Genomic DNA, 17972 nt, shown 5'->3' with positions numbered 1-17972 from the left:
ATAAGTTATATCTTGGTATCTTGATAAAGATATTAATATAAAAGGTTTGAAAAAACACAGTAAAAATTCTGTGTCTGCCTTTCTGGACCTTACATTCCAGGACAATGCTCTCCAGCAAAACTTCCTGAAATGATAGGGAAATTCTACATATTTACCACTCAACACGGTAGCCACTCAGCCCATGTGGCTATCGAGCACTTGAAATATGGTCAGCGCAACAAAGGAACTGAACCTTTAAACTTTAATTTTAACTAATTTTAAAGGCTATGTGTGGTTAGTAACTTCCAAAGTGGACAACATTATTACAGAAAGAGGAAAGACAATACACAAACAGCAATGTAGAATGTATAAAGTGATGATACACACATAGAGAGGAAATGCTAGAGCACTCCCCATCACTCTGATATAAATCTCTAGATATACGTCAGGTGTATGTATGTGTATAAATATACATGAACATACATTTTGTCTATATGTTATATACATGTAAATGCTTAGATATGAGCAATTAAAAGTAGGAAGAATTTTTTATCCTTCTATAATCTTCCTAAGCTTTTGTAAAAAAAATAAATTTAAAAACTACTTTTGGGGGCGCCTGGGTGGCTTAGTCGGTTAAGCGTCCGACTTTTGCTTAGGTCATGATCTCGCGGTTCGTGGGTTCGAGCCCCGCACGGGGCTGTGTGCTGACTGCCAGCTCAGAGCCTGGAGCCTGTTTCAGTCTGTGACTCCCTCTCTCTCTGACCCTCCCCTGCTCATGCTGTCTCTCTCTCTCTCCTAGAAATAAATAAAAAATATTAAAATAAAATAAAATAAAATAATCCACATGCCAAAGGGGTATGTTTAAAAAAAAAAAAAAAAACTACTTTTGAGATCACTCCACACATTGAAACAATTACTTTTTAAATTGTACATATACAGTGACTATTATTTGAGTTTCTTTCCTATAATAGTGATTCTTACCATTTTGAGATCTGAGGTCACTTTTGAGAATCTTGTAAAGGCTAACCACACCCTGACTACAAAAATTCATACAAATAATATTTTGTATAAAATTCTGAGGATTCACCAACCACTCACAGCCCATCTGAGAACAAGGCATCAAAAATTCCTATTACAGTACGCATTTGAATAATCAACAAGCTTAGAGACAAAACACTATTACATCATAGAAAACTGTTTGACAAGTTTAGACTTTTCATTTGACACCTCTGTCTACTATAAAACACACCCATTCATATTCACTTTGTAAAGAACAATTTAAGAACTATGTATAACATTCTCTTTTCACTAAAAAAGGAAAAAGACATGACTGAGAAACTGAAAGAAATAGGCAAAACTTCAGAAAAGCTACAAGAATCTCAACTTGGTCCTGTAAAGAGTATGTAACTCAACCTCCCTAAGCTTGTTTCCTTGTGTGTAAAATAGTTATAACAATACTACTTATTTCACAAAATCATTTAAAAAATGCAAGGAGATAAAATTTATCAAGTTTTCAGTAAAACAATAAGAAAAATCCATGTAAATTTCATGACACATTGGCAGAATTAGGTCTCAAATACATTATCAGTGCAGTACCACTCATGATCTTAGGTAACCCCTATGCTATCTGGAAATTCAGAAAATTATGAGTTTATAATTAAGGAGAAACTTATTAAAGAGTAAAAGATGGGGGCGCCTGGGTGGCTTAGTCGGTTAAGCATCCGACTTTCACTTAGGTCATGATCTCACGGTCCGTGGGTTCGAGCCCTGTGTCAGGCTCTGTGCTGACTGCCAGCTCAGAGTCTGGAGCCTATTTCAGAGTCTGTATCTCCCTCTCTCTCTGGCCCTCCCCTGCTCACGCTGTCTCTCTCTCTCTCTCTCTCTCTCTCTCTCTCCTAGAAATAAATAAAAATATTTTTAAAAAAAGAATTTAGGGGCGCCTGGGTGGCTTAGTCGGTTAAGCGTCCGACTTTCGCTTAGGTCATGATCTCGCGGTTCGTGGGTTCGAGCCCCGCGTCGGGCTCTGTGCTGACTGCCAGCTCAGAGCCTGGAGCCTGTTTCAGTCTGTGACTCCCTCTCTCTGACCCTCCCCTGCTCACGCTGTCTCTCTCTCTCCTAGAAATAAATAAAAAACATTTAAAAAAAAAAAAAAAAGAATTTAAAACAAAAAGAGTAAAAGATAGCTTGATATGGATAAAGAGCCAGACAGACATGATTTGGCAATACACCTGTTACTTAGTAGCTATCAGACTTTGCATAATTATTTCAGGCCTTTCATTCTCTATTCCCACTGTAAACTTTTTTTAATGTTTTATTTATTTCTGAGAGAGAGCGAAAGAGACAGTGTGAACAGGGGAGGGTCAGAGAGAGGGGAAGATACAGAATGTGAAACAGGTTCCAGGCTCTGAGCTAGCTGTCAGCACAGAGCAGATACGGGGCTCGAACCCACGAACCGTGAGATCATGACCTGAGCCGAAACTGGACCCTTAACCAACTGACCCACCCAGATGCCCTATCTCTATTCCCACTGTAAAATGAGAACAGCAATATGTATCTCACAAGATTTCCATCAGCCACAAATATATATAAATATATATATTTATATATATATAAATAGTATTCCACCACATTATACTACTTTTCCTCTAAACTCATAATTTAAGTTTGAAATGCCAGTTTAATTGCTATATTATTCTTATATGAAATAGAACAATAAATTCAATTTTCCTGAAAAAATTCATTATTAGCATAATTATATTGTCAAAAAGTCCAAATGAAGCCTGACATTAAACTTAATATATCAAAACCTAGAAAATGCTCTTAAATTAAGTTCTATTTTTTTATGGACACGGATAATCAACTTGAATGTTTCTAATTTATACAGTGGTTTTTTTTAATGCTTATATTTTACCTATAAAAATAATAAGTACCTTCCCCTCCTCACCAGGAGAGAAAGTGGAGGTGGGGTCCCTTCAATGAGACTTGCCCTGCACTAAACTAACATCAGCAAAGAGGCAGCACCCCTGCATCTCATCACTGGAGTTCTAGCAGCTGCAGAGACTCTGAGGTGGGCCATCCCCACCCTGCACTAAACAAATGCTGGCAGAGTCAGCACCTCTCATCAGCCTGTATAGAAAACAGAGATTACAAAGATGAAGATGGTGAAAAAGGAGATCTTTCAAATCTTGTGTATGAAGTCCCAGGTACACGCTCAGGCAGCCCATATGTGAAACAGATCTGAATCAACAAAACAAAAAGTTTTAGAATTTGACTATGGTATGGAATATCACCTGCATCTCAGAATGGTAGCAGACAAGCAGGGCAGAGCAGAATAGTACAACCAAGACTCTGGAAACTAAACTGGCACTCAAATCTCAGCACAAAAAAATGGATCATCACACTTCTAGGTACATACTCGAGAAATGAAAATATATGTCTGCACAAAAATTTGGTACACAAAAATTCATGGCAGCATTATTCATAATAACCAAAAGATAAAAACAACTCATATGTCCAACAACTGATGACTGGATTAACGAAATGTAGAATATCAATACAATGGAGTTATTATTATTCAGCAATAAAAAGGAATGGACACATGCTACAGGAATGAAACTTGAGTGAAAAAAGCCTGTGACAAAACAATGGAATCACTATATGATCCCATTTATATAACATGTCCATGATAGGCAAGTTCACAGAGACAGAAAGTAAATTAGTGGTCACCCAGATTAGTGGAGTTGGCAGGCAAAGGAAATATGGAGTGAATGCTGATGAAAATAAGGTTTCTTTACCAAGTGATAAAAAAAAAAGTTCTAAAATTAGATAATGGTGATGGGTACACCACTCTCCAAATATTCTAAAAACAACTGAACCATGTAAAATGATTAATAGTATGGTATATAAATTACAACTCAATAAAGCTGTGTATTTAAAAAAATATGCTGAACCAGAACGAGCTGACTGCCTCCTACAACAGAACATTTAAACGGGAACCAAAATCTCATGCACAATACTCAAAATATCCAGGGTATGATCCAAAATTACTTGCCATACCAAGAAACAAGAAAATCTCAACTCATCTGAAAAAAAGATGATCAGAGGTAACATCACTGATATGGCAAAGATGCTAAAATTATCTGTGAAGAATCTTAAAGCAGCTATCAGAAAAATGGCATAACAAGCAGCTGTACACACTTTCAAAACAAATATAAAAATAACAGTTTCAAGCAAAGAAATAGAAGACATAAAGAATGAAATGGAAAATATAATACATGGGGGAGAGGGGGTGCCTGGATGACTCAGTCAGCTAAGCGACTGACTCTTGATTTCAGCTCAAATCATGATCTCACAGTTCGTGAGTTGAAGCTCTGCATTTGGCTCTGCACTGATAGCATGGAGCCTGCTTGGGATTCTCATTTTCTTCCTCTCTCTCTCTCTCTCTCTCTGTCTGCCCCTCCCCCGCTTGTGCATGCTCTGTCTCTGTCCCTCTGTCTCTCTCTCTCTTTCAAAATAAAGATTTTTTAAAATACTTTAAAAAAAGTAAATATAATAAATGAAACTTTCTATACCAGCTCAGATGGGCTCAATAGCAGAATGAAGATGAGAGAGGAAACAATCAGGAAACATAAAGATAGATAAATAAAAGTTATCCAACCTGAATAGAAAGAAAATAGACTGAACATAGCTTTAGTGAGCAAGAAGGCAGTAAGAAAAGATGTAACATTTGTTTCTTTGGAGTCAGGGAAAAGAAGAGAGTGTGGAAGTGAAAAATATACTTGAAGAAATGATAAGAAAAATTTTACAAATTCTGAAAAAGATAAAAAGATACAAAGCAAGAAGCAGAAGAAATAACAAACAAAATAAACTCAAAGAATTCTACACCCATACACATCATAACTAAATTTCTGAAAATTTTAGAGGAAAAAAAGTCAGAGGAAAATGATACATTACTACAGAACAACAATTTGAATGACAATAGATTCCTCATCAGAAAACGTAGAGCCCCTGCTTTAAATAGTCTAACTCTCCAAGAAGAGATATAACCAAATCTGTGTTCTATAAAGCAAACTCTGTAGCAATAAAGAAGAGATTAGCAGGAGAAATATTAGAAGCAAAGAGATCAGTTAAAGAGCTACTATAACAACCCAGAAGAGAAAAATTCAGGACTTAACTGAAACAAAGGCCATCGAGATGAAAAGGATGGCAAACCGTGAGAATGGCAGCAGGGCATACATGTATAGATGGACTCTTAAGAGGAAAAATTCTGTCTTTCCAGCAAAAATGACTGGGTGGGGCCCCTGCAAACCAGAGTATGTAAGGTGTGGCAAGGAAGAGAAAGCTGAAAATGGAAATACCCTAGTTCTGTGTATGAACCCATACAAGATTCAGTCTCAATCTGAGCAGCTCAGATGAGGAACAGACCCAAAAGCAGCTTTGAGAACTGAATTAAAACACTGCACAAGTCTCAGACTAATCCATGAGTGCCATGTGTGCTTTCAGATCCAAAGGCTTTGAAAATATAACTGAGATTAGAACCATTGCCCTCAGAAAGCATGACAAAGAATGTGCTATTTGAACCTAACTGGTTTGTGGCTTAATAAATAAAATTAACAATAGGCAGATCAATAAATCAACATTCCCTAGAATGTAACAGGACCCATAACCTATACAAGATGACATTCATGATGCCCAGAATAAATGTGAAAGTCACTGAACATACAAAGAACTAGGAAAATGTAAACAATTCTCAAGGGAAAAGGTAATCGATGGATGTTAATCCTAGAAGATTCAAAAATTTGCATCATCAGACATTAACTACTATAACTAGACTCCATAAGGCAAAGATAAAGACACTAAAATAAAATGAAAAGACAAAAATCCTCCACAGAGAAAGATTAACCATTAAAAAAATGGAAATACCAGGACTGAAAAATACATCTTAAATTTTAAAACGACCTGATTGATGGGTTCAAAAGCAAAATGGAGACGAGAGAGGCAACAGTCAGTGAAGTTAATGATAGTTCAAAAGAAATAATACAACCTGAAGGAAGAGAAAAGATTTAAAAAAAAAATCATAACCTCAAGAACCTGTGGAGCTAAATTGAAAGTCTAACATTAGTGCCACTGAAGCCCCAGAAAAAGACACAAAAAAGATTACTGCAGGTAAATATGATAAAAAAAAATAATTTTTTAAAATCCCATTTTGGTGAAACACATAAATATAAATTTAAGAAGCTAAGCAAACCCTACCCACAGTAAATTTAAAGAAAGCTACATCCAGATACATCATAATCTGAACTGCTTAAAGCAAAAAGCATAGAAAAATCTTGAAAGCAGCTAGAGAAAAATGACACTATATGCAGAACAAAAGCAATTAGAATGACTGCGGACGTCACACCAGAAGCCACGGAAGGCCCCAAAAGAACAGACCAAATCGAGTTAAAATGGTGAAAGAAGGGTCCCGGGCTGGCTCAGTCAACAGAGTATGCAACCCCTGAACTCGGAGTGGTGAGTTTGAGCCCCCTGATGGGTGTAGACATTACTTAAAAAAAAAAAAAAAAAAAAAAATCTTTAAAATAAACAAAAAATAAAATGCTGAAAGAATTGACCACCTAGAATTCTACACCTGCAAAACATCCCTCACTAAAAAGTTCAAAATAAAGGTATTATTGGGCCAAAAAAATTTTAAGAAAATACATCACCAAGTCATGTTTGAAAAGAAATTTTTTAAAAAAGTGGAAAATGACCCTGGGAGGAAATTTCTATCTAGAAATAAGCAAAGATCAAAAGAAAGAGCAGATATCCAAGAAAATATAAAAGACAATATTTCTCTTCAAGTTCCTTATAATATGTATATTGTTGAAAGCAAAATTAAAACTTTATCTGATGAGGTCTGCCATACAAGCATATTTGATGTATATGACAATTATAGCAAAGGTCATTGGGGATGGATAAATGGACAAATACGGTTCTAAAACTTAATTTTACCTGAAATAAAATAATATTAACTCTGAATAGATTCAAAAAGGTAGGTATGCATATTGTAATCATAGCATACTAGCATAACCACTGAAAAATAATACAAAAACATAAAAAACTATTATTTGATTGGATTGAAATATATATATATTTATATGTGGCTACTGATATCAAAGTAGACGTCAAAGAAGAAACAACTACCAAAGAAAAAAAAGGAGGAAACAATATTATGATGAATGGGTCAGTTCACCAAAAAAACATAGCAGTTCTATTGTATATGCGCAGACCAAAAAAGCTTCAAAACAAAAGCAAAACTAAGAGAAATGAAAGGAAACAGACAGATCCATAATTATAGTTGGAGACTTTAAAACTCTTCTCTCAGCAATCAACAGAACCAGACAGAATATCTAGTGAGGATATAGATATCTAAACAATATCAACAACCAACTTGACCTAATTGATATTTCTGTAACATTCCACTCAACAGAATTATTTTCACCTGCACATATTAATATACACAATACACCATATTTTTTCCAGAAACAAGTCTTAACAAATTTATAAGGGCTGAAATCATACAAGGTAGCTACTACAAAGATAATGGAATTTAACTAGAAAAAAACAAAAAAAACCTTTGATAAATCCCTAAATATTTGAAAATGAAACAAAACTGGTCTACATAAGCCAAAGAAGAGGTCTAAAGGAAAACTGGAAAATATATTGAACTGAATAAAAATGAAAGCACTACATATCAATATGGGAGACGCAGCTAAAGCAGTGCTTAGAAGAACACATATAGCATTAAAATGCTTTCATTAGAAAGGAGAAAAAAATCCCAAATTAACAATCTAAACTTTTCATCTTAAGAAATTAGAATAAAAAAAGCAAATTAAAACCCAAGGAAGCAGCATTCAATGAACTGAAAACAACAAAAGAAAAAAATAGTGGGAATCAATTAAACCAAATATATTCTTTTGGTTTAATTTGAATATATTTGAAAAGATTATTAACATCAATAATTACAGACTAAGCAAGAAAAAAGAAAGAAAATGTAAACTACCAGTATCAGAAATAGAAGAAACATTACTAAAGACTCTACAGACTCTAAAAGGATAATAAGGGAGTATTATACATAATTTTATGCCCATATATTTAAAAACTTAGATGAAATAGTCCAATCTACCAAAACTCGCTCAAAAAGAAATCAATGAAATGAATGTCCTTACATCTATTTTAAAAACTGAATTCAGGGGCTGCTGGGTGGCTCAGTGGGTTAAGCATCTGACTCTTAATTTCGGCTCAGGTCATGATCTCATGGTTCACAAATTCAGGCCCTGCAACAGGCTCTGCATTGATGGTACTTGCCTGCTTGGGATTCTCTCTCCCTCTCTCTCTGCCCCTCACCCCTTATCTCTCTCTCAAAAAATCAATAAATGAACTTATAAAAAAATTTAAATCATAGTTGCAAGCCTTTCCACAAAGAAAATCTGAGGCTCAGATGGCATCACTGATGAATTTTACCAACATTTAAGAAAAAAGTAATACCAGTTCTACATAAATTCTTCCAGAAAACAGAAGAGGGGGCAATTTCTAACTCATTTTATAGGGCTAGCATTATCATAATAAGGAAACCCATTACATGAAAAGAAAATTACAAAGTAGTATCTTTTGAGAACACAAAAGCAAAAATCCTCAACAAAATAATAGCAAATCAAATACAGCAAAATACAAAAAGTATAATATATTGTAACCAAGTGGGGTTTATCCCAGGAATGTAAGGCTGATTAAACATTTGATAATCAATTTAATTCACCAATATCAACCAACTAAAGAAGAAAAACCAAATGATCCTCTCAACAGATACAGAAAAGAGATATGATAAAATTCAATATCTATACTTTATAAACTCTCAAAATAAAGAATAGTAAGGAACTTTCTTAACTTAATGAAGGGTATTTACCAAAAAAGCCTGCAGCCAGTGTAATACTTAATGCTTAAAAACAATGTTTTCCACCTAAGATTGGGAACAAGGCAAGGGTATTCATTCTTATTCTTTCATTCAACATCAAGCTGAGGGTCCTAGCCAGTAAAATACAGGAAGAAGAAAAACTCAGGGCATATAATTGTAAAGGAAGAAGTAAAACTGTCTCCAGGCACAGATATCGTAACTGTCTATGTAGAAAATCCCAAGGAATCTATAAGAAAAGCTACTAAAACTAAGTGGGGTTAGCAACATTGCAGGATACGAAGTCAACATCACTCTTCATCAGAAACATACAAATCAAAACCACAATGAGATATCACTTCACACCTATCAGAATGGCTAACTAAGACCTAGCAACTGCATTATTTATCCAAAGGATACAAATATGCTGATTAGACGGGGCACATGAACCCCAGTTTTTATAGCAGCGCTATCAACAACAGCCATATTGGGGCACCTGGGTGGCTCAGTCAGTTAAGCGTCCAACTGCAGCTCAGGTCATGATCTCACAGTTCATGAGTTCAAGCCCAGCATGAGGCTCTCAGCTGTCAGCGCTAAGTCTGCTTCAGATCCTCTGTCTCCCTCTCTCTCTGCCTCTGCCTCTCTCTCTCTCTCAAAATAAATATTTTTTTAAAAATAGTCAAATTATAGAAAAAGCCCAAATGACCATCAATTGATGAGTGAATAAAGTAGATGTGGTAGGTATATATGTATGTATGTGTACACATACACAATGGAATACTACTCGGCAATCAAAAAGAATAAAATCCTGCCATTTGCCAAAACATGGATAGAACTAGAGTGTCTTATGCTAAGCAAAATAAGCCAGGCAGAGAAAGACAACTATCATATGATTTCACTCATATGTTGAATATAAGAAACACAGATGAACATAGGGGAAGGGAAGGAAAAATAAGATAAAAACACAGAGGCAGGCAAACCAAAAGAGACTCTTAAATACACAGAAACAAACTGAGGGTTGCTGGAGGGGAGGTGGGTAGGGGGATGTGCTAAATGGGTGATGGGCATTAAGGAGGGCATGAACACTAGGTGTTAAATGTAAGTGATGAATCACTGGGTTCTACCTCTGAAACCAGTATTATACTGTATATTAACTAACTTGAATTTAATAAATTTTTAAAACTTCAATTGTGTTTCTACATAATAAAAATGAACAAATGGAAACAAATTAAAAGAAACAATATCAATTACAATAGCATCAAGGAACACAAACTAAGTATAAATCTAACAAAATACATGTAGGATCTATATCTGATAACTATAAAACACTGATGCAAGAAATAAATGAGCACCTAAATAAATGAAGAAATATATCGTGTTGGTGGACTGGATAAGTCAGTATTCTTTAGATGTCAGTTCTTCCCAAAATGACCCCAAGTCAATAAAATTCCACTCAAAATCCCAGTAAATTTTTTTTGGACTGACAAGCTGATTCTAACATGTGGAAAAGCAAATAACTGAAAAAGTTAAATGAGTCTTCAAAAATAAAAAATTAAAGGAATCTCACTATCTAATTTCAAGAATTAACTATAAAGCTACAACAGTCAAAAAAAAGAGACTCTCAAAAGGACAGACACATACACATGGATCAAAGGAACAGAACAAGAGTCAAGAAACAGACACAGACACAGATACCCAACTGATTTTCAACAAAGGTACAAAGACATCAATGAAAAAAGGATCATCTTTTCAACAGTCATCTCACAATGAAAAAGGGGTCAATTTATCAAGAGGACAGAATATAAAATTTCATGCACTTAATAACAAAACTTCAAAATACATGAGGCAAAACAGATGAGATTACAGGGGGAAAAAGATAAATGCAAAATTATAACTGAAGATTTTAATACCTCTCTTCCGAGAACTGATAGAAGTAGGCAGAAAATCAGAAAGGTGTTAGAAAACTTGAACAAAACCATGAATCAACTCAATCTCCTGAAATGTACAGAATGTTCCACCCACCCTATGCATTCTTTTCACATGCACAAGGAATGTTTACCATGATGGACAATATTCTGGTCAATAAATTTTAACAAATTCTAGTTATAAAGTCATATATATTATATATATTGAACTTACAGTTAATGTATGTTAAATTAAATGAAGGCAACACCAAATGAAAGCAATATAATTCGTAATATCAACAAACAGAAAAATGATATGATCACCTGAATGGATGCAGAAAAAGTATTCAACACAATCCAATATCCATCCCAATAAACTCTCAACAAACTAGGAACAGAAAGAAGCATCCTCAATGCAATAAAAGGGAATTACAAAAAACTTACAGATAACATATTAATGGTTAAAGATTCTTTATTATCCTCCTAAATCAGGAATGACATTTAGTTGACCCCTGCCACCACATGTATAGATCACTGCATTGGAGGTTCTAGGCAGTGAAATAAGGCAAGAAAATAAAAGGCATCCAGATTGCAAAGAAAGGAGTAAAGATATCTTTTTTTCCTGCCTTTTTATTTATTTATTTTTTTTTACAAATAGTTTATTGTCAAGTTGGTTTCCATATAGTACCCAGTGCTCATCCCCAGAAATGTCCTCCTCCATGCCCAACCCTCCCCTCCCCCCCACACCCATGAGTCCTCAGTTTGTTCTCAGCATTCAAGAGTCTCTCATGGTTTGCCTCCCTTTCCCCCACCATTTCCCCCCTTCTTCTCCCCCATGGTCCTCCGTTAAGTTCCTCCTAATCCTCCTATACGTGCAAACATATGATATTTGTCCTCCTCTGCCTGACGTATTTCGCTCAGCATAACACCCTCAAGGTCCATCCATGTTGCTACACGTGGCCAGATTTCATTGTTTCTCATTGCCATGTAGTATTCCATGGTATAGATAAACCACATCTTCTTGATCCATTTGTCCATTGATGGACACTTAGGCTCTTTCCATGTTTTGGCTATTGTGGAGAGTGCTGCTATGAACATTGGGGTACATGTGCTCCTATGCATCAGCATTTCTATATCCCTTGGATAAATTCCTAGCAGTGCTATTGCTGGGTCACAGGGGAGTTCTATTGTTAGTTTCCTGAGGAACCTCCACACTGTTTTCCAGAGGGGCTGTACCAGTTTACATTCCCACCAACAGTGTAGGAGGGTGCCTGTTTCTCCACATCCTCGCCAGCATCTAGAGTTCAAGGATTTGCTCATTTTAGCCACTCTGACTGACGTGAGGTGGTAGGAGTAAAGATATCTTTATTTGCAAACAACACAATCATCTATTCAAAAAATCATAAGGAATCTATAGAAATCTACTACAACTAATAAGCTTATTAGTAAGACTGAAAGACACAAGCTTAACTTTAAAAAAGCAGTTGTATTTCCATATAATCGCAACAATCAGAAATTGAAGTAAAAATATATATAATTTACAACAGCATCCAAAAATGTGAGATATTTAGGAAAAAACCTGACAAGTGCTGTAAGACTGTTCATTGAAAATGTTTAAATATTGCCGTGAGATTAAAGAAAATCTAAATAAAAGGAGAGATATATACCATGTTGAGTCATAAAACTTAGTATTAATAAGATGTCAACTGTCCCCCCAAACTGATCACAATCCCAAGTAAAATCTGAGCAGGCTTTCTCAGAGAAATTGGCAAGTTGATTCTGAAATTCATAAGGAAACGCAAAGAACCTAGGATAGCCAAAATAACTCAAAAAAGAACAAAATTGAAGGACTTAATATTTGCTGAGTTCAAGACTTAAAAAGCTACAATAACCAAGATATTATTGCCTTGACATACAAAGAGTTTGTATGGAACAGAGTCGAGTCCACAAATAGACACACAAATATATAAACAACTGGTTTTGGCAAAGATACAAAGCTACTTATCAGAGAAAGGACAGTCTTCTTAAAATGGTCCTAAAACAACTGAACTTCTATATGTTAAAGAAAAGAAAGAAAGAACTGAATTCTTCACCTCTCACCATATGCAGAAATTAACTCAAAATAAACTATAAGCCTAAATGTAAAGTCTAAAACTAGAAAACTTCTAGAAAAAAATTAAAGAGAAATTATGACCTAGGCAAAGGCTTCTAGATATAAGACCAAAAGTATAATTCCTAAAAGAAAGAAATGAATTCATAAAATTTAAAACTTGTGTTCTTTGGGGTACCTGGGAGGCTCAGTTGGTTAAGCATCCAACTTTGATCCAGGTCATGATCTCATGGTTCATGGGTTTGAGCGCCTTATCGGGCTCTGCACCAACAGCTTAGAGCCTATAGCCTGCTTCAGATTCTGCATCTCCCTGTCTCCATGTCCCTCCCCCACTTGTGTTCTCTCTCTTTCACTCTCTCTCTCTCTCTCTCCCCCTCTCTCCCTCTCCCTCTCCCTCCTCTCTCTCCCGTTCTCCTTTTCCCTCTCCCCCTCAAAAATAAATAAGTTAATTTTTTTTTTAAATGTTAAAACTTGTCTTCTTTGAAAACACTGTTCAGAGAGTGAAAAGACAAGTCCCAGCTGGGAAATAACATTAACAAATAAGAGATCTGATACAGAATTAATATCCAGAATGTGTAAAGAACTCATAAAAATCAATGATAAAAATATCTTTAAATGTGCAAGTTTTAAACAGATAGCTCTCCAAAGAAGATATACAGACAAGTAAGCACATGACAACATGGTCAACACCATTAGTCATTAGAGAAATGCAAATTAAAACCACAATGACATACCACTACAAATTAGAACTGCCAAAATTTAAAAGACTGACCACACCAAGTGTTGGTGAGAATGTGAAGATTCCTACACTGCTGGTGGGAATGTAAATTATACAACCTCTATGGAAAACAGTTTGTTAGCTTGTTGAAAAGATACAGAAACATGTATCTGCTATGTGGTCCAGCCATTCCATCCTTTAGTATATACCCAAGACAAATGAAAGCATATGTCCATAAAAGTTTATACCAACTTTATTCAGAACAGTGGAAACTAGAAACAACCTAAATGTCCATCAGTGGGTGAAAAACAAATTGTGGCATATCCATACAGTGGACTACTACTCAGCAATTAAAAGAACAGACTTCTGGTACACCATTAATGAATCTCAAAATAAATACACTGTGTGAATGAGCCAGACAAAAAGGAATAATACACAGTGTATAATTTCACTTTTATAAAATTCTAAAAATTCCAACAAGTCTGTAATGACAGAAAGCAGCTCAGTAGTTACCTGAGGATAGGAAGTAGCAGCAGGGAGGAGAGGAGGGGTTACGAAGGGGCACATGGAGCTTTGGGGTGTGACAGAGATTTTTATGATTTTGATTGGGGTGATAGTTTCACAGACAAAACTTTAAAATTTACAGTTTACTGCATGTCAACTGTACCTCAAAAAAGGTCTTTAAAAAATAATGAAAAATTATAATTCTAATAATTCCTTTTGAAAGTACTAAAAAGGAAAAAGATTGCGATAAACGTGCATAATAATAAGTCAGAAAAGCCTCCTTTAGGTACTAGTGTAAGCTAAGATTTAAAAGATGTTTAGTAATCAGCCAAGCAAAGACCAGATAGGAAAGAGAATTTAGGGAAGAAATAGCATGTATGAATTGCCCTAAAACCAAAAGAAATGTGACACTTTCAAGGACCAAAAAGGAAAGGAGGAGCAAAGTCAAATCTGCAGACAGCTGATCTTAGAAACCATGCTAGTGCAAGTAAAGTAACTCACTTTATCAATTTAGGATCTTAGAAACATTCTATTTAGATTATTTTAAATTTCTACTGTGTAACTGTATGTTTTAACAATATAAACCCATGTATATAAACTACATATAATAACCTTAGTTTAAAATAAAGAAGACTGTATCAGAAAGGGCGGGGGGGTGAGAATTAAGGAGTACACTTTACTGCAATGTGCACTGGGTGTTGTATGAAGTGCTGAATCACTATATTGTATACGTAAAACTACTATTACACTGTATGTTAACTAACTGTAATTTAAATAAAAACTTAAAAAAAACTTATGGGTAAAAGCATTAAGAAATTAAGAGAAGGAAAGAAAGGAAAGAAGGAAGGAGAAAGAAGATAGACTTCAGGTCAGGGAGTATTCAGTGGAACTTCAGTGCTGACAGTTTCCCTGCTATTAATAAAAAAGATTCCAAATATGTTTCTTTAATAGCACTTAAGAAAACATATTTATATAATTAACCGTGCCCCTTTCTGTTCATAATAGCAAAGAAATTCCTAACAGTGTATCTTCATCTTGCTGTCACCAGAAATAGAATATTCCTATTATAAATATGAGAATTTCAGCATCCACATTTGATGAACCTAAGAGGTTTTTAAAAAAAATCTATATACAGTGGCCACCTGAGTGGCTCAGTCAGTTAAGCATTCAAATCTTGAGTTTGACTCAGGTCATGATCTCACAGTTTGTGAGATCCAGCCCCGTGACAGGCTCTGTACTGATAGTACAGAAATTGCTTGGGATTTTCTCTCTCTCTGTCTCTGTCCCTTCCCTCCCCCATGCACTTTCTTTCTCTCTCAAAATAAACATTTTTTATAAATATATACACATTAAACATATAATAAGATGTAACAGATTTTAGAAAAATATTCAATAAATGTGTTTTAATAATAAATTTACATTTAGAAATTACTCTTGATGAGGTATTTTTCCAATCTCAGAACAGTAATTTAGGTTTTGTTTAGAAATCAGAAGTCATAGGCACCTAAGTCACATTAGTAAGAAAAATGTCCAAGTCTGATCACAAAATATAAATTTATATAAATATAAATCTCAACTATTCTACAGAATAATTCTAAAAAACTAGTTTATAAAAGAGAATGTCATTCATTTAAGTAAAGTTGGCAGCAAAATGTTTTCTAGACTAAGGTTATACTAAACTACTCAAGTAACTATAACTCAAATTAGCATATATCATATCCTTGATTATTATATTTCAAATAGGCACTGTCCTTTCTGATTCTCAGTCCTAAACATTTCAGTCTACCTTTAGTCAAAGATCAGTATTCATTTTGTTTTACCCATGTGAGAAATGGCTTGTAATTCTGAGTGTTTTATTCTTTTCAAATGGAAACAGATAAAAGACTGGAATCAATGCTAAAAGAACTAAAGTAGCACTTTTAATACCATATTTGCTTCTGCATTCCCTCACCACCACCACCACCATTAATCTTCCATTCTAAAGAACCATTTGAGGAATACTCTTATTCTCGGTGAAATCCCTACAGTAGAAAAAAGAAACTAAGTTACCATGGAACCAGCCAATTAATTTTGACACCTGCTTCCCAAGATTGATCATTTCTGATATCTGTTTGCTAGGTTGCTATCCTTCAGTTTAGTAAAGGATTTTCAAGATAATTAATGAAGTGAGAATTTCCAGTTAAAGTCTTTCCCACTACATTATTACTCCAAATGCTGAATAAAATCAGCCACCAACTTCAAATAAACCTTCCTTAGCTTAGCATATACTCTACCAGGAAGAATTCTTATCTTCTAAATTGATTCTTCCCTTTAACATTAACCCACGCTTTACCCCCTAAGCATATACATAAAACACAGAGTAGTGCCAGTTGTATTTATCTAACTAATAGCTTGTATTCCACAGAAAAATCAAAAAGTACTTACCAATACGGTACAATGAACCATAGGAAACAACAGTTTCCAAAGAAATTATTTATATTCAGTGATTAGTTCAGGATTTGCTAGTTAACTATATTTAAACAGCTATTCTGTGCTCACTACAACATATTATGTTTATGAACATCATCTCCCTATGTTATTTAAGCTAGTTTAACTTGATCTGTGACCTTGCCTACTAACTGGGACAATATCTGCTAGTAAGGTTACAGGCTGCTGATTTAGCTGATTAACAAGTTCCACTACTATAAATTGTGTATAGGAGCACTAAGGACTATAGCAATCTTTGTCCTCTTTAGATAAATGGAGCAAATCCACCCACACAAAGGCCAAAATCCCTAAATCACATATGAACCAAGCAATCTTCCTATCTATTAATAGAAAGATGTAAAAATTGATGCAGCTTTTTTCATTTTTTGCTGCCAGTTTATATGTTCAAAATTCTTGGCTGGTAAAAAGGCTGGCTGAAATTGTCATAGCCAAAGTTTAAAAACACTTAAGGAAAAAACAAAGGCTACAAACCAGCACAAACCAGATGTCAATAAGACATCTTTCCTCATCTTGCAACACTTTTTAAAACCTTTAACAATACCTCTTTCAAATTACAAATAAGTACCAAAAACTATACTATTATACTAATTTGTGAAAGTATGAAGTGAGATCTTGCTCCAAATGAATGTTATAAAGCTTCATTTTGAGATTTCACTTCCAAAAGCCTGTTGTATATGTGAATAGTAGGATTTACCTAAAGCAGTGTCCTTTAAAAAAAAATAGTTTTACAATGAGCTTTAAGGAGCATTGTTTTAACTAACAACAGTTTAAAAAAAAAAAAAGAAAATATACTGTATTTAAAACTTCCAGGATATTTTCCAAATAAAACAAAAAAATGGAACTCCCAGGACATTTTCCTATAACTTATTAATAAGGTGAACAATATTCCTACCTCTGCCTTAGAGACGGAGACATTTCACTTAGATTCTGCTATCATCCTGACAATAAATATCAGAAATCTACACAGTGTTATTTCAGAGCCACAAAACAGCCAGCAAGCTTCACAGTAACCATCCAGAAGTCTAAGAAGTTGCCTTACTTAATAAAGGCTGTTACCTGCAGATTGGCGGGTGGCTACCCTAATGGCCTCAAGCATCTCCCCCACATTCACCCATGTCTTTTCCTATCAAGCAGAAACGTGAGAATTATCAACCAATAAGGAAAAAGTACCTTTACTATTGTAAAGCAAACTCCTTGGGGCCTTGCACTTCGGAAAAAAAACAGTGATGCTCTCACACAACAGCTGATAGTGAAACAATTCTAAAAATCCATTATCTTCACCACATTAAAAGGTCCAGATAGTTCATCAGTTTATGTAACCCAGAGTCACTTCTGTATTCTCAA

General features: G+C 34.8%; 1 protein-coding gene across 3 annotated transcripts in view; it reads right to left on the bottom strand.

Moving 5' to 3' along the window:
- Positions 1–17972, bottom strand: part of ATRNL1 (attractin like 1) — a 211900-nt gene that overhangs the window by 192801 nt on the left and 1127 nt on the right. The gene's annotated exons all lie outside the window — the stretch shown is intronic.

Source organism: Hyaena hyaena, unplaced genomic scaffold (assembly GCF_003009895.1).
Source record: "Hyaena hyaena isolate Hyena2069 unplaced genomic scaffold, ASM300989v1 scaffold_128, whole genome shotgun sequence".
NCBI classification, from domain to species: domain Eukaryota; kingdom Metazoa; phylum Chordata; class Mammalia; order Carnivora; family Hyaenidae; genus Hyaena; species Hyaena hyaena.
This window is presented reverse-complemented; position numbering and strand designations above follow the sequence as displayed.